Below are 26,125 nucleotides of genomic sequence, written 5' to 3' on the forward strand. Positions count from 1 at the left end.
TTTCCTTTTGAAGCAACATGAAGTTCTACCCTAAACCTAAAAAAAGCACACTCATATTCATTTTTAAACACAGTTGAGCTGTTTCAAATCAGATGGTATTTGTTTAAATGCAGTCATAAATCATTGACATGTGACACTGGCGCAAGGTGGGGATCAAGATGCTTATAGCTGTTAAAATTTAAGCCTGCACTTCTGGCATTTAAATATAAAACAGATAAATAACCACACAGGACAGACATCCACAAACGTTTAAGCCTGAGGACCACCGGCAGGTTTTGTGACTGTGACAAAGATTTTCCCCTGCTGTGGCTTGGATATGAGGAGCTGGGAGAGAGAGCACCAGAGGCCAAGCGTTACAGCAGTAAACAATTATCCATGTAATGGCAAATAGCGTTCCTCCTTTTTGTGCCCTAACCCAGAACCCACCACTGCACTGTCAATTCAATTACAGAGCAACGTTTCAAAGGAAGCAGATGGGAAGGGAAAATTCCGACTTCATGGCATTTATGTTACAAAGCGAATATTTGACACAAATAATATATGTGAATACAAAAATCACCATAATAATCTTAGCACAGCTTAGTCCAAATTTCTCTCAAGACAACAGTACACACGCAGAACCAAGTTAGCTAGGAATGTGTTGCGTGGACGTTTTCAAAACGAGTCTTGTTACAGCAGTGAGACATTCCAATTCAAAGTCATGCGCTGAGTTTTGGTAATAAAAGTTGCAGCATGTCATATAACCTTGGAGAGCAGACTCTGATGGTATCTCCTTCATGCTGCTTCTCTGTAAAATACACCATGAGCAGCTTTTCTATATTTTCATGGATACATGTCTGCCATTTAGATATTATTTGGACCTATTTGGCTTGCATTATTGACTCATTCTGCTTCAGTATGGTGCAGACTCGCAGTGCTACAATCAAACTGCTTCGACAAGTCGACTACACTTAAGTCTTGTTCGTTTTCATGATTTCTTTCCTTATCTCAATAAATATCACCTGTTTTTTTTCTCAGCACTGTCTTTCACACTCAATTTCTTAATTCTTATGTTTGGAAAACAAAGTGTTGATCTCCAGTTATAAGGTAATGCTAACAAATAAGACCGAATGTTTTTGTTGGATCTTACATGGTTCACTGTGACTATGCCAACTAGCGGTGAGGAGGCTCGTAACCCGAATTTCTGCTCACAACCTAAAGCACAATTACCCAAGAGACAGCTCGTGTCCCGGAAAACTTGTAAGATGCGCTTGTAACTCGAGGTACTACTGTACAATAGTGAGAGTGAGTAAGTGTGTACTGTGTAGTACTCGCTGAATATATTTACGGTGCACTGATAGTGTGTTGCTGTTTTATGGTAGCGCCATCTGCTGGACATCTGGATCTTTTACAATTTGAAGTTCCATTTAGATTGTTAATGGCGACAAAAACTAATGCCAACTTAATTTAGTACGACCAGTAAGTCCTGAGTAAGGAGAAGTGCTTCCTGATTAACAGTTTTACACTTTGCTGTCAAATGACACAACAGCTGTATTGGTCTTAAAGTGACACACATCGAGGTATCGCTTTGAAGTAACGGTATTACTCCTTGTGTTTCATAGCGCATCGATGCCTCAGTATCATTGTACGGTATATCTGAAGACAAATCGTTGCTGTCATTAGTTACCAGTATTAACATTTCAGCATGTTCTTTGTTTTTTTTTTTATTCAGTTTTGTTGTTTTTGTTGGGTTTATTTTAATATTTACAATATGCCACAAGTTTATAAAAAACAAAACCTAGTTCTCAAATTGTGCAATTTGTGCCGTGCAATACTTTGATGTATATCGTAGTATAACATAAGTGTTATAACAATATAACTCTGTATTGTTCATATTGTCATTTTAACGGCGAGAGCATGAAATGTCAACAATGTCGCACAGACGGAGAGCACAATGGAAGATAAACCAACAAAATCCAGAAAATAATTGGTGCCAAAAAAGGAAAGAGGAACTCATTTGTTTAGAATTACTTTTTCTAGGCTAATCTGCAAAACATGCCGCCCGCTACCATGCTGGCGACTTGAACACGTCTAATCTTTTCTATCATTTAAAGACACAACATAAAGGACATAGACACTGTTAAAATACAACAAGTTACTAACGTTACCTCAAAACCAAGACATGATCAAAATAAAAACACACCAAACGAGTCAAACAGTTGTCCAATGACACCGTCCGTCTATGCCAAGCAGTCACACACAAAAATATTACGAATGCCATCTCGACATTCATATTTGTAGATAAGATTAAAGAGGGGCTGATACTAACAATATTTTATACTGTTTTTTTAATTGTCTTGTCATTTTAATATATAAAAAGGTGTTGTATAAATAAAAGGAGAAAACGAGCAAAATTGGATTTCATTTCATGTGTATATATTGGGGGTGCTCAAAAAAAAATCTATTCATATCAAAAAACGCAATTTTCATTTATTCCACTTTTATATCGATTCACAATTTTCAAAAATCGATTTAAAAAAATTAAATACATTAAACAACTATTGCTGTTATTATTATTGTACAGTTGCTTTTATACATTTTTGTTTTTCCTTTATTTTAGTATTGTATTAATAAGTATTGTATTTGTAGGTCTTCTCAATTTCTTTGTAAATTTATATCCTAAGTATTGTAAAGCTGGGATCGGGTTGGAGTTTCCCTATTATCTTTTATTATATTGAGAAACAATATATTTTATTATATTGAGAAACAATCGGTGAGTTTTGTAAAAACAAAATCAAAAAGTCACTTTTTTAGGTCAACAGTGCACGTTTAGTTCGTACGTCAGCAGCGAAGAGGAGCCTTTGTAAAATGTAAACTGTTTTGAAAAGGTTTTATTATCATTTACATGATAATACTAATAATATTATGAAATATATTATGAGAATTGTGGTGAATAGAGTATCGATTATAGACCGAACAGTCACGCCAAGAATCGGGATAGAATCAAATTGTTAGGTGCCCAAAGATTCCCACCTCTATGGTACATATCAGGGCTGTCAAACTTAACGAGTTAACATTTTTGAATCTGTACTGCAACCACATAATTTCCCCATTGTGCGATAAATAAAGTTTATCCTATCCTATGTGATTAATCACAAATAATTATTGCATTAATTATGAATACAGTTTAATCATGCCATTTATTTTGGCTGTGCAAGCTCTTTTACCTTAACCGCTATATGGTCAGTAATCAGATCAAGGCATTCTTCAGTATAAAAATGAGAGAGGAGACTTTGACTTGTGGGCTCGCAAGCAAATTTCACTCCAAAATACAGCCTGAAAGAACTTTAGAAAAAACTTTTAAAAACGTTCCTGAATGACATTCTGACAATAACATTTCATTTGTGTACAAATATTAGTCTTTTTTTTAAGAACATTTTAATTATGCAAGCGAGTAATCACCTGTGATCAATCATGATTATTAAAAATCATTTGACAGACCTAATATTTGTGTGTGTGTATTTAAAAAAAAAAAAAATACAAATAAAAAAAAAAAATATATATATTACCTAAATTGGGATATATACAATATTTTGTCCAAGCCTAGATCTTCGCTCCTGCGACAAATATTTTGCGTTTCGCGATCACTTGTATTTCATTACTCAGAAAACACAAGACTTTAAAACACTTCCTGTCTTTCACTTTTAATGTGCAAATACGAATACATTTACTGTTACATCCCTAGTAACTACAGGGGTCTGAAAACAAGTGTATGCTAGAAGTTTATTTTGAATATGCATACTGTTACAATATGATACATCACATATTTTCGGTTTTCTTATTACAACATGTAAGAAAAGGAGCAGAAAGAAGCAGAGCTTATTTAATTATATTTTAACCCCCTCATTCATTTCACAGCAACATAACACATTTGTTCACTTCCTGTTCTAAACTTGTACACCATTTCACATAATTAAATGGATAAGATACTCACTTTGCAAAAAAGTGTAAAATGTTTATCAGGATTCGTCATTGTAAACACTTGAATTTGAACAGCTTCTTAAACTGGATCATATTAGTCCTTTGTTTTAAATATTTGCCTAATACATTTCATAATTTAAATTTCACTTACTGATATGATAAACATTTTAAGTGCATGCAAATGTTTAAAGTTTTTATATTTCTCCTCTTTTGTTTAGAAGAAATATTGTACATATTAGGCAGCATATTATAGTTTGCTTTGTGCATAATTTTAGCTGTTTGCAAATCATTACATTCCAATATTTTTGATTCAATAAATGAAGGGTTTGAGTGTTCTCTATATCCAACATTATGTATTGTTTTAACTGACCCTTTAACACGTTTAGTGAATGAAAAGTACATTTGTAGTTGTTTCCCCATATTTCTACACAATAAGTCAGATATGGTAACACTAGCAAGCAGTAGTGAATATGGAGTGATGTTTGGTCCAGAACATAATTTGCTTTATTCATTGTTGATGTATTTCTTGCCACCCTATGTTGGATATTTTTTATATGAGATTTAAAGTTAATTATTACGCCCCCAAAATGTGTTTTCTTTTACTTTGTCAACATCTACTCTCTTTTTGTATGTGTTTGACTTTCTCTTATATTGTTCCCGAATAGCATTATTTTAGTTTTACTGAAATTCAACGATTGTCCGTTTCGGTCAAACAATCTCTTTAATTTGTTCATTTATTGTGTTATTTGTATTAGCTTTTGTGTATTCTCCCCTGAACAAAACACAGTTGTGTTGTCAGCAAATAGTACTAACTTGAAGTTCTTTGTAACTTTACAAATGTCCTTTATGTAGCGATTGAACAATTTTGGTCTCTGGGGTACGTTGCGTTGTAGACTTGCCTGGCTTCACATATTCCTGTTGGTTAACTAGCTTTTATCCAGTTCAAGACCAACCCTCTGATGCATTATCGTTATAATTTGTTATAAATTGTATCAAATACTTGTTAGATTCATAAACACTGCAGCTGCACACTGGCTTTCCTTTTGTTCCACTTTTGTTTATGAATTTGTCCAATCTGTTGTTAAATATCCATCCATTCATCTTCTAATTTCTTGGGGTCGCGGGGTGCTGGAGCCTATCCCAGCTGCACTCGGGCGGAGGGCAAGGTACACCCTGGACAAGTCGCCAACACAGATAAACGAACATTCATACTCACATTCAAATACTAGGGCCAATTTAACGTTGCCAATCAACTGATCCCCAGTTGCATGTCTTTGGAGGTGGTAGGAAGCCGGTACCCGGAGGGAACCCACGCAGTCACAGGGAGAACTCCACACAGAAAGACCCTGAGTCCGGGAATCGAACCATTCGTTTACTTTATTAGTCCCCGAGGGGAAATTCAGATTTTCAGCACAATCCCATTCAAGAGCAGACATACATTACAGGGAGACAGAACAGGAACGCTGGCGGGTGAGCCAACTTCCAGCGCCCCTGAAAAAGAACCCAGGACTTTCGTATTGTGAGGCAACAGCAGTAACCCCTGTTCCACTGTGCTGCCCCATTTGCTAGCTTTTCAATAATTTTAGAAAATTGTGGAAGTAAGGAAACAAGTCTATAATTTGTAAACAGTTGTCTGTCCTCAGTCTTATAAATATGTGCAACTTTTGCTATTTTCATTTTGAGTGAGTGTGGATTGTTCGGACAAAGGCTCGGCATCTGCATGTGCAAGTTTTACCATTTAGGAATACTGAGTTGGATGGTGATGTGGGAAAGTTTGTCAGTTTGATTTTTTTGTTGACACAAATCTTGGTGTTGATAATCTCACCTTGTTACACTGGTTTAAAACAGAAATATTCCCACAGTGAATATGTTTCTAAGTATGCACTAAATTAGTCTGATTTCTTAAATAGTTCGGCTCTAAAAAAGCGTCCTACAACCCATGAAACCCTTAATCTGATCATGTTTGGCTTTTGAGAAACCGGACTAACACCTAGATTACACGATTGGGAACCAGATCTCTCGAGTGGGTGTGTGCTGGCAGAGGGGACCCTTCATATCGCGCATGACTCAGTCTCAACTCAGCTGGTATAACCCGGAAACAGATACTATTCAATCAAAACAGGCAACAACTGGAATTAAGAGGAGACTTTATTTGTTTTACAAATTAAAAGAACGGAACATTTTGAAGTGGTTCAATGGGAGAAATAAAATAGAAACAGATCTATTTCGGAAGGTAGCTAAAGCAACGGATAATACAGCTTCATTTGGACTCCAGATTGAAATAGAAGTGAATGAAGCTGGTATTAAAGGCAAAAAAGAAAGTGTATACAAACCTCAGGCTGCAAATGTGCACTCCAAACTGATAAGCATAAACTCTGTATTCTACACAGCCTACACATGTAGGTGTGAAAATACAAAAAACAAACCATTTGAGAAATCAGACTAATTTAGTGCATGGAAACGTTGTCACTGGTGCTGTAGCATTTGCGATCATTTTGTTCTCCATGTTTGCTACTGTGTTCATCACAGGCAAATTTGTTGCACTGCGTGATGTTCGCGATTCCGCCTCTCTGCACAAAGACGCTTAATGAATGACAAGAGGATTCATGGCCTTCTTTTCATACCGCTATGGTACAAATGTGCACAGCTGCTAATACCGATGAAAAGAGTGAATGCTCTCGAAACCCTTAAACACGCATTTACATGGCGGTTATTGACGCTGGAAAAGTTAGTTAATTTTCATTTATCATTCGGTTAATTGACTTATTGAATATTGTCCCAGGCCTAGCAGTGGGGCTGCTGGCCAAAAAGCTTTTTTCAGCAAATCTGTTCCTCTCACCGGACCAAGAGTAATTTGAAAATGTCAACAAACTCTCCTGTGGCTGTGATTGCAATCAGTGGTCAAGAAAACTTCCAAATCATTAAAACTCAAGTAGCAAAGCAGAGCTTTTCTTGTTGACAGAAAAGTGATGTTTATATATAGCGACAAAGTCACTAAGCTAGCAACACCGATCATTCCTGCTACATCATCTTATTCTCTGGCAGACAAGATGCGTACGGACAGAGGTAAGAAGCCAGATGTGTAACGTTGCATCATACAGAAGGCCAGGTAACACCACAGATGTCTGAAGCTCACAAAGAAAACAAAACAATTCTGCTTACACCCACTGACACGTCGTAAACATTTGGTGTGTACACAAAACGGGTTAAACACTGACTTTGTTTCAACAAAAAAGCCCAGTGTACACTAATAAACCTATCAGCATTTAAAGCATCAATGACAACCAGTGGATACGCCGCACATGTTTGGGGCGCAAATTAGATGACTTGATCTTGGTCAACAAATCCAACGGTACTGTCAGTGAGTCAAAATGTTTAATTAAGTAGCAATGTCAAATAACTTAAGATATTTATGCGTTTTCACACTGTTTATTAAAGGACCTTGTTATACAGAGATTAAAAGGGCTGTTTGAAAGTAATGCGGCTTCTTAGAGGCAACATTTCAATAATGTATTACTTACTGAAAAAAACAAACAAGCAAGTTTTGAGTGAGTCACATACAATACATTTGAAACGGCAAAGTTAATAAAACACTACTCCTAAAACTGTACATTGCATTTAAACTGTGAACTGATAAGAAATTGGGACACATTCAAGTCAGCAACAGGAAAAAGCTGCCAAGGTTGGTAATTAACAATAGTATTAGTCATGAAATAGTTTTTAGTGATTAATACATAGACAAATAACACAGCCGCGCTATTTCCTTAAGACTTTGAACACCCTTCCATTACTCCAAGGGTCAAATTGCTCACTTCCTGTCACTGCACAAAGACTTTATTACACAACGGCACAGTATATCACTTTTTACAACTACTGAAAAACCTAAGGATTCAGGGCAATTTTTTATTCTTATTTTGTAAAAAGAAAAACTACAAGCCAAGCTTATGAGATGCGATGCAAGTGAAAGCCACTGTGACACTATTGTTCATTTTTAAAACGTTTTCATTTTTTACAAATGGCTGTGATGTTAATGTCAATGAGGGATTTCTAATCACTATGTTGGAATTCTTATTAATATTGATACTGTTGTTGATATCATTCATTTTTGTTTGACTACCTTTGGATTGTTTTGTGTCATGTTTGTGTGACCTCTCAATTTGCTCGGTTGATTGCACTTCTGAATGTTGCTGGACCGGGTTTGGTTTTTGAGTTGGAATTGTATTATTTTGTTGAATTGATTAATTAAAAAAACACACATTCCACTCAAAAAATAGAAAATAAAAATCCATTATGCTAAATATTTCAACAAATAGATTTTTTTAAAATGTTCCTCCTTTTTGCTTTGTTTTTCTTGCAGTTGTATGTTAATGTACGAGTGCTAATGAAGACCAGCTGCGGGCTGCAAACAGCCCCCGTGTCGTACTGTGGACACCCTTGTTTTACAGTATAGTGTATAATAGCGTTTATTCACACATATGTATGATTATTGTTTGAAAATAGGTCACTTACACGCCTTTCTTACCTTGCCTTCACAGCGCTAGACTGTCTTAGCGCCTCAAAATCACCGAATAAACGTCAAACTTAAGTCCGTCTTTTTCTTCCTCGTGTGTGGAAAAAGTTGTGCTAAATGAAACAATCCTTATCCAAACGTCGAAATGGCGGCGTTTGTTAAAAACTATCGAAAGAGGGTCAGAATGATGACAACGGTGTTAAAAACGCGAAGTGGGGAGAAAAAAAAGAAGGACCACCGCAGTGCGTGTGTGCGTGTGTGTGTGTCCTATCTGCTCTGTCAGCTAATAACATCTCACTCACGCGCTTTTGCGCGTGCGTGCCTTGGCTTCGCAGCATTGGCTGAACAACGACTCTTGCTGCATTCAAGTGCTACAATATTTATGGGACATTTCAGTGGTTTACAACTCCGGCAGCTTAATTTGGGGAAAAAACGCTTTAACTTTCTTAATAAACACAGCTGCGATGAAATAAATATATACAACGCGTAAAGGAGTCATCAGAGCTACTTTTTTTCAACCTCACATGCTGACTTTTACCACTACAATACTGTAACGACCTGCTGAGGTTGATGTTGTGTTCTTGAGTGAGTGATATTCAGAATTCCCATTATTGTGAACGTCCAACGCCTGTAAGGTGATTGGCGAAGAAGGAGGAAGCGTTCGTTGTTGCGGAAATGAGGAATGAGGATAGACGTGCGTGTGGAAGGAACGAGATAAGTTGTGCTGTGTTAGTATAGGTTGCTCAATAAAAGTAAAAACAAAACAAAACGTCAGACTTGTTGTGCACTTCTTCTGGACGCTACAATACGGTTGGCTGACAGGAGCAAACGTCCAAACACAGAAATTATCCGAAGCTAAAAACACCATCCATCCATCCATCCATCCATCCATCTTCTTCCGCTTATCCGAGGTCGGGTCGCGGGGGCAGCAGCCTAAGCAGGGAAGCCCAGACTTCCCTCTCCCCAGCCACTTCGTCCAGCTCTTCCTGTGGGACCCCGAGGCGTTCCCAGGCCAGCCGGGAGACATAGTCTTCCCAACGTGTCCTGGGTCTTCCCCGCGGCCTCCTACAGGTCGGACGTGCCCTAAACACCTCCCTAGGGAGGCGTTCGGGTGGAATCCTGACCAGATGCCCGAACCACCTCATCTGGCTCCTCTCGATGTGGAGGAGCAGCGGCTTTACTTTGAGCTCCTCCCGGATGGCAGAGCTTCTCACCCTATCTCTAAGGGAGAGCCCCGCCACCCGGCGGAGGAAACTCATTTCGGCCGCTTGTACCCGTGATCTTGTCCTTTCGGTCATAACCCAAAGCTCATGACCATAGGTGAGGATGGGAACGTAGATCGACCGGTAAATTGAGAGCTTTGCCTTCCGGCTCAGCTCCTTCTTCACCACAACGGATCGATACAGCGTCCGCATTACTGAAGACGCCGCACCGATCCGCCTGTCGATCTCACGATCCACTCTTCCCTCACTCGTGAACAAGACTCCGAGGTACTTGAACTCCTCCACTTGGGGCAAGATCTCCTCCCCAACCCGGAGATGGCACTCCACCCTTTTCCGGGCGAGAACCATGGACTCGGACTTGGAGGTGCTGATTCTCATCCCAGTCGCTTCACACTCAGCTGCGAACCGATCCAGTGAGAGCTGAAGATCCTGGCCAGATGAAGCCATCAGGACCACATCATCTGCAAAAAGCAGAGACCTAATCCTGCAGCCACCAAACCAGATCCCCTCAACGCCTTGACTGCGCCTAGAAATTCTGTCCATAAAAGTTATGAACAGAATCGGTGACAAAGGGCAGCCTTGGCGGAGTCCAACCCTCACTGGAAACGTGTCCGACTTACTACCGGCAATGCGGACCAAGCTCTGGCACTGATCATACAGGGAGCGGACTGCCACAATCAGACAGTCCGATACCCCGTACTCTCTGAGCACTCCCCACAGGACTTCCCGAGGGACACGGTCGAATGCCTTCTTCTGGACGCTACAATACGGTTGGCTGACAGGAGCAAACGTCCAAACACAGAAATTATCCGAAGCTAAAAACACGTTGTTATAAAAAAAAAAAAACATGCAATGGGAAAATGCTGCATGTACTAAATCAGTGCTTTTCAACCACTGTACCGCGGCACACTAGTGTGCCGTGAGAGACAGTCTGGTGTGCGTGGCAGATTATCTAATTTTACCTATTTGGGTGAAGAATATGTTTTGCAAACCAGTAAGTATAGTCTGCAAATGATGTGTTGTTGTCGAGTGTCGGTGCTGCCTAGAGCTCGGCAGAGTAACCGTGTAATACTCTTCCATATCAGTAGGTGGCAGCCGGTAGCTTATTGCTTTGTAGATGTCGGAAACAGCGGGAGGCAGTGTGCAGGCAAAAAGGTGTCTAATGCTTAAACCAAAAATAAACAAAAGGTGAGTGCCCCTAAGAAAAGGCATTGAAGCTTAGGGAAGGCTATGCAGAACGAAACTAAAACTGAATTGGCTACAAATTAAAAACAGAATGCTGGACGACAGCAAAGACTTACTGTGGAGCAAAGACGGCGTCCACAAAGTACATCCGAACATGACATGAGAACCAACAATGTCCCCACAAAGAAGGATACAAACAACTGAAATATTCTTGATTGCTAAAACAAAGAAGATGCGGGAAATATCGCTCAAAGGAAGACATGAAACTGCTACAGGAAAATACCAAAACAAGAGAAAAAGCCACCAAAATAGGAGCGCAAGAGAAGAACTAAAACACTACACACAGGAAAACAGCAAAAAAACTCCAAATAAGTCAAGTACACCTACTTAGAGATAAGAGCTATAGTAATGCGTGCTCGGTTATGGAATAAAGTCACATCCAACAATTGCGACAACGACTTTTTACTGTCAACTGAGTTTCTTTTTTTAATTATTTCTGCTGGTGGTGTGCCTCCGCATTTTTTCAACACAAAAAATATGCCGTGGCTCAAAAAAGGTTGAAAAACACTGTACTAAATACCGCATGAGGTAAAAGCAAATGCAAAATAAAAATGCAGCAAATGCCAAAATGACACACATACTGCCTAAACAACTGCATAAGAGAGCAAAATAAAAATGCCGCAAATGCCAAAATGACACACATACTGCCTAAACAACTGCATAAGAGAAATAATGAAAGTGGGTGGAACAAAGCGGAATTTAGCTTGGTTACCATGGAAACCTAACCTGAGGGCTTTGAGTGACTGAGCATTTGGAGATTACTGCTACCCCGAAAGGGACAAGCGGTAGAAATGGATGGATGGATGGATGCTAGGGATGGGAAAATATAGATATGGCAATATGTCGCAATACTTTTTTCTAACGATATAACATACATTTTGTATGTATTAATATCGATTTTTGAAAATATAACATATTATAAAACAAAAAATATTAATTCCATCATGCTATTTATTGCTCCGATACAGTTAAAAAGTTAAAGTTAAAGTGCCAATGATTGTCACACACACACACTGGTGAAATTATCTATCTAATTGTCTAAAATCTTGGTCCAGTTTTATACGTTGATTGTAATTATGATTAACAAATTCAAGGCAAAATTAGTCACTGGTCTTGAAAGATTTCCGGCAAAAAAGTCAGTATCAGCAATACTGGCCTACTTGATATTGGATCAATACCAACATTTACAGTACCGCCCATCTCAAGTAGATAAGTTGGTCCCCTTTACTCATCTACATTGTTAAGTTGAATTATTCTCCTGACATATTTCAATATGTTTGATGTGCTATTGTAGTAAACACTGTGTAAATATAAACTATCCTGTAGTAAATCAACACTGCCTAATTTGTGATCACATGCAGAAGAAAGTACTATATGTAAACTGACTGCCAGTAACTCAAGTACTTAGAACAGGGGTCGGGAACCTTTTTGGCTGAGAGAGCCATGAAAGCCAAATATTATAAAATGTATTTCCGTGAGAGCCATATAATATTTTTTAACACTGAATACAACTAAATGCGTGCATTTGTAAGTAAGACCAACATTTTAAGAGTATAATAAGTTTATTCTTCTTTTTAATGACATTGTTATTCTGAAGCTAACCAATAATGAATAAAATAGTTCTTACCATTAATGCGACTTCTTGAACAGGTGCGGTAGAAAACGGATGGATGGATTAAAATGCATGAGAATGTTTTATATGTTGAACGTTGTTTTTAACACTGTGATTACCAGCGGAATTATTCATTACTTATCGCTGAGTTTTTCAACCACTGTAATTATGTAATTTCACCTAATTGGGTTAAAAATATTTTTTGCAAACCAGTAACTATAATTAAAAAATGTGCCGTTGTTGAGTGTCTGTGCTGTCTAGAGCTTGGCAGAATAACCGTGTAATACTCTTCCATATCAGTAGGTGGCAGCAGGTAGCTAATTGCTTTGTAGATGTCGGGAACATGGTTTGTCGTGATCACAATATGCGGGAGGCAACGTGCAGGTAAAAAGGTATCCAACACTTAAACCAAAAATGAACAAAAGGCAAGTGCCGCTAAGTGCCGCTAAGAAAAGGCATTGAAGCAAAACGAAACTAAAACTGAACTGGCTGCGAAGTAAACAAAAACAAAATGCTGGACGACAGCAAAGACTTACAGCGTTTGGAGCAGACGGCGTCCACAAAGTACATCCGTACACGGCACAACAATCAACAATGTCCCCACAAAGAAGGATAGCATCCGCACAACTTAAATAGTCTTGATTGCGAAAACAAAGCAGGTGCGGGGAATAGCATTCAAGGAAGACATGAAACTGCTACAGGAAAATACCAACAAAAGAGGAAAAGCCACCAAAATTAGAGCGCAAGACACACAGGAAAACACCAAAAAACTCAAAATAAGTCACGGCGTGATCTGACAGGTCGTGACTGTACACCTACTTTGAGACAAGAGCTCCATTGATGCATGCTTGGTTATGGTTTGAATTCATATCCAACAATTGCGAGAACAACTTTTTATTGTCAATATTGGCTACTGAGTTTCATTTTTTTATGTTTTCTGCTGGTGGTGTGCCTCAGAATTTTTTCAATGAAAAAAATGTGCCTTGGCTCGGAAAAGGTTGAAAAACACTGACTTATCGTGTTAAGCAATGCCATCTAAGATTTATCTGAGAGCCAGATGCGGTCATCAAAAGAGCCACAGGTTCCCTACCCCTGACTTAGAAACATCAGACATTATGGTGGCTCAGTATGAACTACCCATAGTTGTTTTCAGAGGGGAACTATTTTTGAATGACTTCTCTATCTAAATTGTCTTCTGTTTTTCTAAAATTGCTTTTGTTGAGCTTTTAGCGGACTGAATGACCATATGAATGTATGTGTAGCGTCACGTGTGTATATCAAAATTGGGGCCCTGCGGTTTCCTGAGTAATTAGATCTTAAAAGGGCCTGTCCAGTCAAAATCACATTAAACTGATTTGTTCAGGGTTCCGAATCATGAGAGTGCAGTCAAACTACGACGTGACCTGTTATATTTCACACTTTTTTCTTCAAACCCCTTAACAAGTGTTGACAAAATGACAGTTCTTTGTTAAGTGGCTCAAAACGCCTCCTTGTGATCCAAGGATGGCCAAAGTAGTGAGTCCCTCCAGGAATTTGCAGTGCTGCGATTCATGCAAATTCTACCAATCTCCGCAAATTATGTGCGGCCTTGCAACTTTGTCTAATGCTTAAAACTTCTCCGTAAATTTTGGCCAATCAAATTTGTCATATGACCAGCACTCAAACGCACACATCAACTGTTTGATCAAAACTTGTGTTTGTTTCTTGGACAAAGCAGGAACAACAACGTCTAACAATATATCAACTCTTTATTGTTCAAACGGCACAATTGTCATCCTCACGCATAGCTCAGACATACAGTATGGTGCATTCCATTTGTATTGGGAATTTGGAATTTCAACTGGAACGCCCCTCGAGGTCTGTTTTCTGACTTTAGAAAGTCGGAGCATTCTCACCACCACCCCCCAAATGTTTTTTAAAGATGGCTGTTCTAGATGTAAACAATGATATATGCTTCAAATAATATCCATTATTAGCACTTCTGATTTGTTTTTGTTGCATCAAATCAGCCACGTACGATGTATTGTTGAATGTTTATATATGGTAGTGTTATTGTAGCGTAAACTACATTTATTCCAAGCGTTTTATACCTTCTACACTGCCAGCAATAGCGTCTGTGTTTCCTCTTCATCCATAGTGTTTGAAGGCTGCAGAAAGCACGTTTTCACACAAGTTTCCTCATATTCAGACCAGGCAAGGGCAAAGATAGCTTTCATGGACGTGGCCATCTTTATATCCCAACTCGGCTGTGACGTCAATCCCAGCTCCGACTTCCAACTTCTGAGGTAAATAGAACGCACCATTACTTCTGTTTCTTGTCTGCGGCACAAAGCCTTCTAGGAAATGTAGTATGTGTTACAGTTTACATGTATTTATACATTCATTTAAACTTTAATTAACCAGGTTAAGAACCAATTTTCATTTGCAGTGCTGACCTAGCAAAGAGGTATCATTTATTGTACATTTTATAGATGTTGAAGTGTAATGATAATCTCTAATTCAGTGCTTTTCAACCACTGTACCGCGGCACACTAGTGTGCCGTGAGAGACAGTTTAGTGTGCCGTGGGAGATTATCTAATTTCACCTATTTGGGTTAAAAGTATGTTTTGCAAACCAGTAATTATAGTCTGCAAATGATGTGTTCTTGTTGAGTGTCGGTGCTGTCTAGAGCTCGGCAGAGTAACCGTGTAATACTCTTCCATATCAGTAGGTGGCAGCCGGTAGCTAAATGCTTTGTAGATGTCGGAAACAGCGGGAGGCAGTGTGCAGGCAAAAAGGTGTCTAATGCTTAAACCAAAAACAAACAAAATGTGAGTTCCCCTAAGAAAAGGCATTGAAGCTTAGGGAAGGCTATGCAGAACAAAATTAAAACTGAATTGGCTACAAATTAAAAACAGAATGCTGGACGACAGCAAAGACTTACTGTGGAGCAAAGACGGCGTCCACAAAGTACATCCGAACATGACATGACAAGCAACACTGTCCCCACAAAGAAGGATGAAAACAACTGAAATATTATTGATTGCTAAAACAAAGTAGATGCGGGAAATATCGCTCAAAGGAAGACATGAAATTGCGACAGGAAAATACCAAAACAAGAGAAAAAGCCACCAAAATAGGAGCGCAAGACAAGAACTAAAACACTACATACAGGAAAACAGCAAAAAAACCTCAAAATAAGTCAAATACACCTACTTTGAGACAAGAGCTATAGTCAACTGAGTTTCTTTTTTAAATTATTTCTGCTGGTGGTGTGCCTCCGCATTTTTTCAACACAAAAAATGTGCCTTGGCTCAAAAAAGGTTGAAAAACACTGCTCTAATTTACCAATAAAAATGAGTGGTATAGATCGCTTGCGGGGGTAAATGTTTTGGAACATAATTCAATGTTTAAAATACACTTTTTAAGCGTAAAACATTCACAGAAAATGTCTGCAAGTTGTGGACAGAGCAGTAAGGAAGCCTTTCGTGGGTTTCTTTCTATAATTATAATCACTTATTAGTAATGTTAGTTATAATGAATAATTTGTAATTTGACAATGAGCTCTAAGTATGTGCTTTTACTGCCATCGATATTTTTTAGATGGCGTTCATTTTAATTACTTTCCAGTGTGGACGCCTCAAAGGTGGCGTTTTTTCTCAAATGCTCAGTGCCATGCTATGTTTTGTTATTGTGCGTGTGTTGTCTTCTCTTCTGTACAGCACTTTGTGTAGGCCACTTGCCTGTGTGTGAAAAGTGCTGTATAAATAATGTTTGATTTGATTTGATATAGTGTCTACTTTTAAAGGCCTACTGAAACCCACTACTACCGACCACGCAGTCTGATAGTTTATATATCAATGATGACATCTTAACATTGCAACACATGCCAATACGGCCGGGTTAGTTTACTAAAGTGCAATTTTAAATTTTGCGCGACATATCCTGCTGAAAACGTCTCGGTATGATGACGTCAGCGCGTGACGTCGCGGATTGTAGAGGACATTTTGGGACAGCATTGTGGCCAGCTATTAAGTCGTCTGTTTTCATCGCAAAATTCCACAGTATTCTGGACATCTGTGTTGGTGAATCTTTTGCAATTTGTTCAATGAACAATGGAGACAGCAAAGAAGAAAGCTGTAGGTGGGAAGCGGTGTATTGCGGCCGACTTCAGCAACACAAACACGGCCGGTGTTTCATTGTTTACATTCCCGAAAGATGACAGTCAAGCTTTACCATTGGCCTGTGGAGAACTGAGACAACAGAGACTCTTACCAGGAGGACTTTGAGTTGGATGCGCAGACGCAGTACCGTGGGTACGCTTCCAAACATTTGATCGCTTGTCCGTACGTGCGTGCCGCTATGTGCATGTCACGTACGTATCTTTGGGGACTTTGGGGAAATATATGTGCTGTATGAACTTTGGGGAGGTGAACGGTACTTTGGGCTGTGGGATTGAGTGTGTTGTGCAGGTGTTTGAGTTGTATTGGCGGGTTATATGGACTAAGGGGGGAGGTGTTTGTTATGCGGGATTAATTTGTGGCATATTAAATATATGCCTGGTTGTGTTGTGGCTAATAGAGTATATATATGTCTTGTGTTTATTTACTGTTTTAGTCATTCCCAGCTGAATATCAGGTCCCACCCGCCTCTCACAGCATCTTCCCTATCTGAATTGCTCCCACTGCCCTCTAGTCCTTCACTCTCACTTTCCTCACCCACAAATCGTTCATCTTTGCTCAAATTAATGGGGAAATCGTCGCTTTCTCGGTCCGAATCGCTCTCGCTGCTGGTGGCCATGATTGTAAACAATGTGTAGATGTGAGGAGCTCCACAACCTGTGACGTCACGCGCATATTGTCTGCTACTTCCGGTACAGGCAATGCTTTTTTATCAGCGACCAAAAGTTGCGAACTTCATCGTCGATGTTCTCTACTAAATCCTTTCAGCAAAAATATGGCAATATCGCAAAATGATCAAGTATGACACATAGAATGGACCTGCTATCCCAATTTAAATAAATTAAAATTGCATTTAAGTAGGCCTTTAAGTCGGTTTGGTATACAATGAATAAAAACATCAATACAGTATTTGTTTTCCAGTTGTTTGTGTTTGTTTCTTTTTTAGGTTAAGGTTACAAAGTACACTTAAAATATTGATAACAAATCTATAATTACACAAGTTGATTTAATGTTATTGAAAAAAAAACTTAAAAACATTGCATTTTAGGCCGCAACAATCACAAAAAAACCCGCAAAATCATGGAAGGACTTAGAACCACGACAATCAACAAAAAATAGAAAGACCAGCTTACAACAATGGCATTCCGCTTAGACTAGTGGTGCCCAAAAGGCCAAGACTACAAGACAAGTGGCGTGATGCATTACTGCATAGTGTGTTGTGTAGTCAGAAAAAAACTGAACAAGTTGACATCTTTTGTAACCAGTCTCCACCAAAAAGAGAGAGAGGAAAGATTGCTCATATAGAGTGACAAGGTGCATGAGGGATCTTGGAGAATTTCTAAAGTAGCAGGAAATTATCTGAAATCCTTGCAGGAACAAACCAGACTGTCTCTCATAGCTTCTCCTGCCATCACATAATCAGCTGTTTGAGCAAACAGCTGCCCAGATATGACGGAATGCAAGCAAAGGGGGTTGCTCGACATCTGGGTGAGCAACTAATATGGTCATTGAACTGTACAGGGCGGAAAATAAGGCTAAATATCTCTTTTTATCATTGTGGTAACTTGTCACAGCGGCTTAGCCGCTGGAGCTGGGGTGTCTAACATTTTTCCACCAAAGGCCACATTTAGTTAACCACTTTGATACATTTTGTACATTTAAAATGTGCTTTTTAAACTTTAATGCTGACCTTAGCATGCCAACAGCAGCCCCAAGGCCCAACAACAACACAACACTTCCTTATAATGCACCAATCACGGTCACGGCGAGCGAGGTGCATTCATGAACCCCGGAAATGTGAGCATCAACATTTGCACTGTTTCCTAGTTTTGTGTTTTTGATGCAATAATTATTACAATATGTTGCTGATTTGATAATTTATTTATAACATTTAACTATTCAAATCATTATTCTGTTCAACTTCAATGTCACAAAATGAAAATAAGTTTTTTTCCATTTTTGAAGTACCGGTTCAGGCATCGGCACTGTTCAAACAGAACAGATTTGGTATTAGTTTCAGTTAAAATGTAAACGATATTGATCAACTCATCAAGTCCTGGTCCACCGTGTTCTTCTTCTTACTAAAAAGAGACCGCTTTTGTTCACATTTCTATGAAAAATGAGTCTGTTTATGTCGACATGTGTTGTGGTATTGTTAACTCCATCACGGTCGCTGAGCAGCGTGAAACAAAAAAGCGACATAACCACTGTCTGGTTGTACAGCATTAAAATGTGCAGTGACTTCCTGTTTATGTGAAAACTAAGATTCAAAAATAAAAGCATGGCATAATCAACTTGGATTCTACCACATCAAGTAAAAAAAATGCTTCCAATTATTTTACTTTTTAAATATTGTTAGTAGTGATGGGTAAACGATGCTTTGATGAGTGTATTGCACACTCACTACCTGTATTTACAATATGATATGGTGTTGGTGTTTCATAACGGTCAGTCGTCATCTGCTGTAATAAAACATTCATTACATTTGATCTCTAAATAAAATTAATAGTTGGCATTTGTTTCTCTTTTTAACAAATAACTGCACAGAATGTAAATGAGTCAAATAGTACCGGTAAAAAGGAAAAAAAAAACATTTACATGTACCTTACTTTGCGCTGTTGATCAAAATGATACCATTCTATGGCAATTTTTCTTTTTCTTATTTACATTTAGATCAATGATGGTGCCGAAAACTGATGTCAAACGCAGCACACCACTCCGACTTCCTTTAGTGCTCGCCGAAAGAAGCGCTTTACAGTCAATTGACACAGCAGCTGTATTGGTCATGTGTTTTTTTCCTCAAAGTGACACACACATTGAGGTATTGTGGAACACAGTATCCCTCCATGTGTTTCATAACACATCTGTTTTTCAGAATCGTTTGACTCATAACTACTTAGCCACCGCGAGAAAAAGTTATACAATTGAATACAAAAACCTTATTAAACAAAAGCTTTGTTAAATGGGAACTGCACTTTTTTTTTGGAATTTTGCCTTTCGTTTACAATCATTATGAAAGACATGACGACGGATGGATTTATTTTTTAATGCATTCTAACTTTTTAATAAAAGTCCGCTTACAGCAGAGCCAATGGGAGCTCCTCTATTTCACCTATAAAATCCAATAAATAACCATTCAAAAACCGCCAACAAGACTCCATTTACATTTCGTGATATTGTTATTAAAAGCGCTAATGCAGACAAACTATTTATAGAAGTGATGTGATCACTACCATGTGTCCCTATGTTTACATCATCGAAGCGTCTGCTGCTTTCTCGTTTCCCTGCTCCCTGTAAGTTTATTGTAGATCATAAATCCTGCATCTCACCAGGACATGAGATGTCTGAGTAGGTATTCCGACAAGTTAGTACACTTTTGACAGCCATGTCGATGACGACACAAAAAGAAGCTTGTTCCACCCCAAACCCAACCCTGTTTCTTCATGAGGATTATGAGACATTCTTCATCTAACCGGGAATATATGAACATCCTGGCAGTCGGCATCCTAATGACAGCAGACCTTGTACAGTAAGTGATGTTTTATTATGTTTGTTGGCTCTTATAAAGTCCACAGTGAGTAATAATCAGTGATGAAGAAAAAAAAAAGCAAACGTTGAGATGCGTTTTTAAATGAATGTGCCATCTATGCTTAAAATTTACCAACATATGTTAATATTAAATGTTATTATAAATGTGCCTGTTACTACATTACATATATACTTACATCATGTATACAAAACATCAATGGAAGTGTTTGGATGTTTTTTAACGGCTCTATAGGTAGAGTTGCACAGCTTCCATAGGCTCCAATGTATGATGTTTTCAAAAAAACATCATCCATCGCCATGTCTCTTATAATAATTGTGAACGATAGGCAAAATTCCCCCAAAAAAGTGAAGTTCCCCTTTAAGAGTATAATCCAGAGATGTGCCGATCTATTGGCCACTGATGGCTGAATTTCGTGAATAAGCGTGTGATCGTCATTGCCAAATAAAGCCTTTAAGTGTCTATCACAAACGCTGATCCCATTAATAATAATAATTATAATCACTTCCATCCATTTTCTACGCCTTGTCAATCTCAGGGTTGCGGGGGGCTGGAGCCTATCCCAGCTGCACTCAGGCGAAAGGCAGGGTACACCCTGAACAAGTCGCCACCTCATCGCAGGGCCAACACGGATATACAACCTTTCACACTCACATTCACACTATAGAGCCTATTTGAATGACTAAATGATTGATCTTTATTGTCATTGTACATGTACAATGAAATTCCAATGCAAGACCCTAGATGCTACATGTAATACATACTAAAACTAACTAATATTAAAACACTATAAAAACACCAAGGATAAATAAATAAACATTAGTAGGGAATGTACAGAATAGGTGTGGAATATAAAAATAACCAGTAGGTAATCCGGGCATCTATATACACACAGAGGTAAGCACAAATGTAAACATATTGCGCGGTGTGGAGAGGGGCGTGGTTCACGCGTTCCCTGCGGGCGGGGTGTGTGCAGGGGCCGGCCATGAAGCGGCAGACAGGTGAGTGGATATCTCAGCTGGAACGAGTTATCTAATCACCTGTTCCTTTTATTAGCAGCGTCAGAGACCATGAGGGGGTGGTGTGGGCTGGAGACGACGAGAGCGACACCACGAGAGAGACGCTGAAAAGCGGAAAGAGACTTTGGGAGAAAGAAAATAAAATAATTGTAAACGCTGCATCGGATGGTTGTGCCAGTTCCTGTGGTCCCAGACGAACCCGAACCTAAACATTGCTACACGCGGGTATATACATATTGCACCGGGAGTAAATTTAAGTGTGTAAAGATAAACATATTGCATGTGAGTGGGCATGAATGTAAACATTAATCGAATATTGCACTCTCCTCTGGTATTGCACAGTAATAGTGGTGGCAGCTATTCACATTTATACCTTCACAGCATTCAGTGCAATTATGGCGCTGGGGTAGAAGCTGAAGTTGAATCTATGAATCCGGGTGGGCATGGTGCTGAGGCGCTTACCTCTGTGCATCCCCACAAATTTCTGTTGCTAGGGTGATTTGGGTCTTTGAGGATCTTGAATGCCTTTTTAAGACAGCGCGAGTGGTAAAGTATTTCCAGGGAGGGTAGAGGGCACCCAATGATATTTTGGGCCGTTTTGAAGACCCTCTGGAGCGCTCTCCTGTCTAGGGCTGTGCAGCTGAGGAACAACATGCCAATCCAGTAGGTGAAAAATGCTTTCAGCGGAGCAGTGGTATGAGGGCACAAACAGATCTTCTCTTAGGTGGTAGTTCTTGAGTATTGTCAGGAAGTAGAGTCTTTGTTGGGCTTTCTTAATGATCGGCGTGGTGTTAGTTCTCAGGTGGACGCCCAGGAATCTGAAGACTGAGACTCGCTCTACGCAGCTCCCAGTGATGTGCAGGGGCAGGATGTCCGTCTTCTTCCTCCTGAAGTCTAATACCATCTCCTGAGTTCTCAGCTTGTTCAGCTGCAGGTTGTTGGCCTTGCAAAGTATTGACAGCTGCTCCACTTCATCACAGTCTAGTCACCTTTGGAGATGCAAGCCACCACTGTGGTGTCGTCAGCAAACTTTATGATAGAGTTGCTGGGGTGGGCGGCGGAGAAGTGGTGGTTGTAGATGGAATAAAGCAGATGACTCAGTACACAGCCCAGAGGAGACCCCATGCTGAGACTCAGGGTTTTGAGTGTGAGAACCTATTCCCACCCTCTGGGGGAAGTCGGACAGGAAGTTATTGATCCAAAGGCAGGTGGCGTGCGGTAATCCCATGTCTAGTAGTTTGGGCACCAGTCTATCGGGGAGAAAGGAATTAAACATTGCTGAGGTCCACGAAGAGCAGCCGAGTGTAGCCCCCCCCCCGCCCCCCCCTTCTCTAAGTGAGACAGGGCAGAGTGGAGAGCTGTGGCAATGGCATCCTCCGTGGACCTGTTAGCTCTGTAGGCAAACCGGCAGGGGTCCAGTCCGGGCGGGAGGGAGGCGTTAGATCATGTGGGGCAGGACTGCTTTCTCGAAGCACTTCATGGAATAGGGGAAAAGTGCCACTGGACGGTAGTCATTCAGGCAGCTGATGTCTTACTTTTTTCGGAACCCAGATGATTGTGGAGGTTTTCAGGCAGGATGGGACGGTGGCCTGGGACAGGGACCAGTTGAAGAGCTTGGTGAGAATCCCCACCAGTTGATCAGCGCAGTCTCTCAGCTCCCGTCCTGAGACACCATCCGGCCCAACTGCTTTCCTCGGGTTCACTGACTCTAATGTGCGTCTCACCTTGTGCTCTTTGAGGATGGTGCTGTTGTGGGTCGGTGTGTGACGTGTGGCAATGGCTGCTACTCATGGTGAGGCTGCTGCTGTTGACACCGCCTCAAATCAAAGCGTGCGAAGAAGTAGTTTAGCTCTTCCATCAGCTGAGGTTTGCCCATGTCGGCTGAGAGGTGGCTGGTTTTGTAGTTATTCATGTGCTGAACCCCCTGCCACACCTGCCTGGAGTTGTTGCTCTGTAAGCAGTCCTCAATCTTCTTCTTATAGTCCAGCTTAGACCTCCTGATGGGAACCAGGCACTGGGCAGCTCCCCATCTCTGGATCTGAAGGCGGTGTCCCTCAACCTGAGAAGATGCCGCACCTCTCCAGTCATCCACGGCTTTGTGTTGGGATAAACTCAAATGCACTTTTCTACAGTGACAGAGTCCTTGCAGTGCTTGATATAACCCAGGACCGCTGAGGCGTGCTGATCTAGGTCCTCTTGTTCAAGAACTTCCCAGGCGGTGGTGTCAAAGCAGTCTTGTAGCTGTGAAATGGCGCCTTCAGCCCAGTTTTTAACTGACTTAGATGTAAAAGGAGCTATTTTCCTGATGGGGGTGTAGGAGAAGATAAGGAGAGAGGACAAGTGGTCTGACTGGCCTAAGTGAGCTAATGCTATAGCTTTGTAGCCCAGCTTGATGTTGGGCCTTGTCTAGTGTATTTTCACCCCTCGTGGCACATTTAACATGCTGGTAGAATCTAGGAAGCACTACCTTCAGGTTAGCATGGTTAAAGTCCCCCGCAATGATGTGAACAGCCTCAGGATACGTGCTTTGATTATCGCTAATGTTTTTATGCAGCAGGCCTTTACACTTTACATGCGGCAGTAAATTCCCTTGGTAGGTAAAAGGAACGGCATTGAACAGTTATATATTCCAGGTTCTCCTCTCTGAGCTGCCACCTTACCGTGGTAGAGGAGTTTGCGTGTCCCAATGATCCTAGGAGCTATGTTGTCCGGGGGTTTCTATGCCCCCTGGTAAGGTCTCCCAAGGCAAACTGGTCCTAGGTGAGGGATCAGACAAAGAGCAGCTCGAAGACCTCTATGAAGAACACTAACAAAGGACCCAGATTTCCCTCGCCCAGACGCGGGTCACCGGGGCCCCCTTCTGGAGCCAGGCCCGGAGGTGGGGCACGATGGCGAGCGCCTGGTGGCCGGGCCTGTCCCCATGGGGCCCGGCCGGGCACAGCCCGAAGAGGCAACGTGGGTCCCCCCTCCAATGGGCTCACCACCCATAGCAGGGGCCATAGAGGTCGGGTGCAGTGTGAGCTGGGCGGAAGCCGAGGGCAGGGCACTTGGCGGTCCGATCCTTGGCTACATAAGCTGGCTCTTGGGACGTGGAACGTCACCTCGCTGGGGGGGGATTGGAGCCTGAGCTAGTGCGTGAGGTGGAGAAGTTCCGGCTAGATATAGTCGGACTCACTTCGACGCACAGCAAGGGCTCTGGAACCACTTCTCTTGAGAGGGGCTGGACTCTCTTCCACTCTGGCGCTGCCGGCAATGAGAGGCGACGGGCTGGGGTGGCAATTCTTGTTGCCCCTCGGCTCAAAGCCTGCACGTTGGAGTTCAACCCAGTGGACGAGAGGGTAGCTTCCCTCCGCCTTCGGGTGGGGGGACGGGTCCTGACTGTTGTTTGCGTTTACGCGCCAAACGGCAGCTCAGAGTACCCACCCTTTTTGGATTCACTCGAGGGAGTACTGGAGAGTGCTCCCCCGGGTGATTCCCTCGTTCTACTGGGGGACTTCAACGCTCATGTTAGCAGCGACAGTGAAACCTGGAGAGGTGTGATTGGGAAGAATAGCCGCCCGGATCTGAACCCGAGTGGTGTTCTGTTATTGGACTTTTGTGCTCGTCACAGATTGTCGATAACAAACACCATGTTCAAACATAAGGGTGTCCATATGTGCACTTGGCACCAGGACACCCTAGGCCGCAGTTCCATGATCGACTTTGTAGTTCTGTCATCGGATTTGCGGTCTCATGTTTTGGACACTCGGGTGAAGAGAGGGGCGGAGCTTTCTACCGATCACCACCTGGTGGTGAGTTGGCTGCGATGGTGGGGGAGGATGCCGAACAGACCTGGCAGGCCCAAACGCATTGTGAGGGTTTGCTGGGAACGCCTGGCAGAGTCTCCTGTCAGAGAGGGTTTCAATTCCCACCTCCAGAAGAACTTTGAAAATGTCACGAGGGATGCACTGGACATTGAGTCCGAGTGGACGATGTTCCGTGCCTCTGTTGTCGAGGCGGCCGATTGGAGCTGTGGCCGCAAGGTGGTTGGTGCCTGTCGTGGCGGTAATCCTAGAACCCGTTGGTGGACGCCGGCGGTGAGGGATGCCGTCAGGCTGAAGAAGGAGTCCTATCGGGTTCTTTTGGCTCATGGGACTCCTGAGGCAGCAGACAGGTACCGACAGGCCAAGCGGTGTGCGGCTTCAGCGGTCGCGGAGGCAAAAACTCGGACATGGGAGGATTTGGAGAGGCCATGGAAAAAGACTTCCGGACGGCTTCGAAGCAATTCTGGACCACCATCCGCCGCCTCAGGAAGGGGAAGCAGTGCAGTGTCAACACCGTGTATGGTGGTGATGGTGCTCTGCTGACCTCGACTGCGGATGTTGTGGATTGGTGGAGAGAATACTTCGAAGGCCTCCTCAATCCTACCAGCACGTCTTCCTATGAGGAAGCAGGGCCTGGGGAGTCTGTGGTGGGCTCTCCTATTTCTGGGGCTGAGGTTGCCGAGGTAGTTAAAAAGCTCCTCGGTGGCAAGGCCCCGGGGGTGGATGAGATCCGCCCGGAGTTCCTTAAGGCTCTGGATGTTGTGGGGCTGTCTTGGTTGACAAGGCTCTGCAACATCGCGTGGACATCGGGGGCGGTACCTCTGGATTGGCAGACCGGGGTGGTGGTTCCTCTCTTTAAAAAGGGGAACCGAAGGGTGTGTTCCAACTATCGTGGGATCACACTCCTCAGCCTTCCCGGTAAGGTCTATTCAGGTGTACTGGAGAGGAGGCTACGCCGGATAGTCGAACCTCGGATTCAGGAGGAACAGTGTGGTTTTCGTCCTGGTCGTGGAACTGTGGACCAGCTCTATACTCTCGGCAGGGT

General features: G+C 41.5%; 1 protein-coding gene across 5 annotated transcripts in view; it reads right to left on the reverse strand.

Annotated features, from left to right (window-relative positions):
• Nucleotides 1-26,125, reverse strand: part of arhgap32b (Rho GTPase activating protein 32b) — a 286,393-nt gene that overhangs the window by 51,398 nt on the left and 208,870 nt on the right. The window contains exon 1 of one of the 5 annotated variants that reach the window (XM_061963233.2): nt 8,483-8,760. The exons of 3 other annotated variants lie outside the window; for them this stretch is intronic. The gene's annotated coding sequence lies outside the window, so the exon portion shown is untranslated. Of the gene's footprint in view, nt 1-8,469; nt 8,761-26,125 lie in introns of those variants that run through there. One more of the 5 variants, XM_061963234.2, reaches the window with a different exon arrangement.

This window comes from Nerophis lumbriciformis, linkage group LG09 (assembly GCF_033978685.3).
Source record: "Nerophis lumbriciformis linkage group LG09, RoL_Nlum_v2.1, whole genome shotgun sequence".
Taxonomy (NCBI): Eukaryota; Metazoa; Chordata; class Actinopteri; order Syngnathiformes; family Syngnathidae; genus Nerophis; species Nerophis lumbriciformis.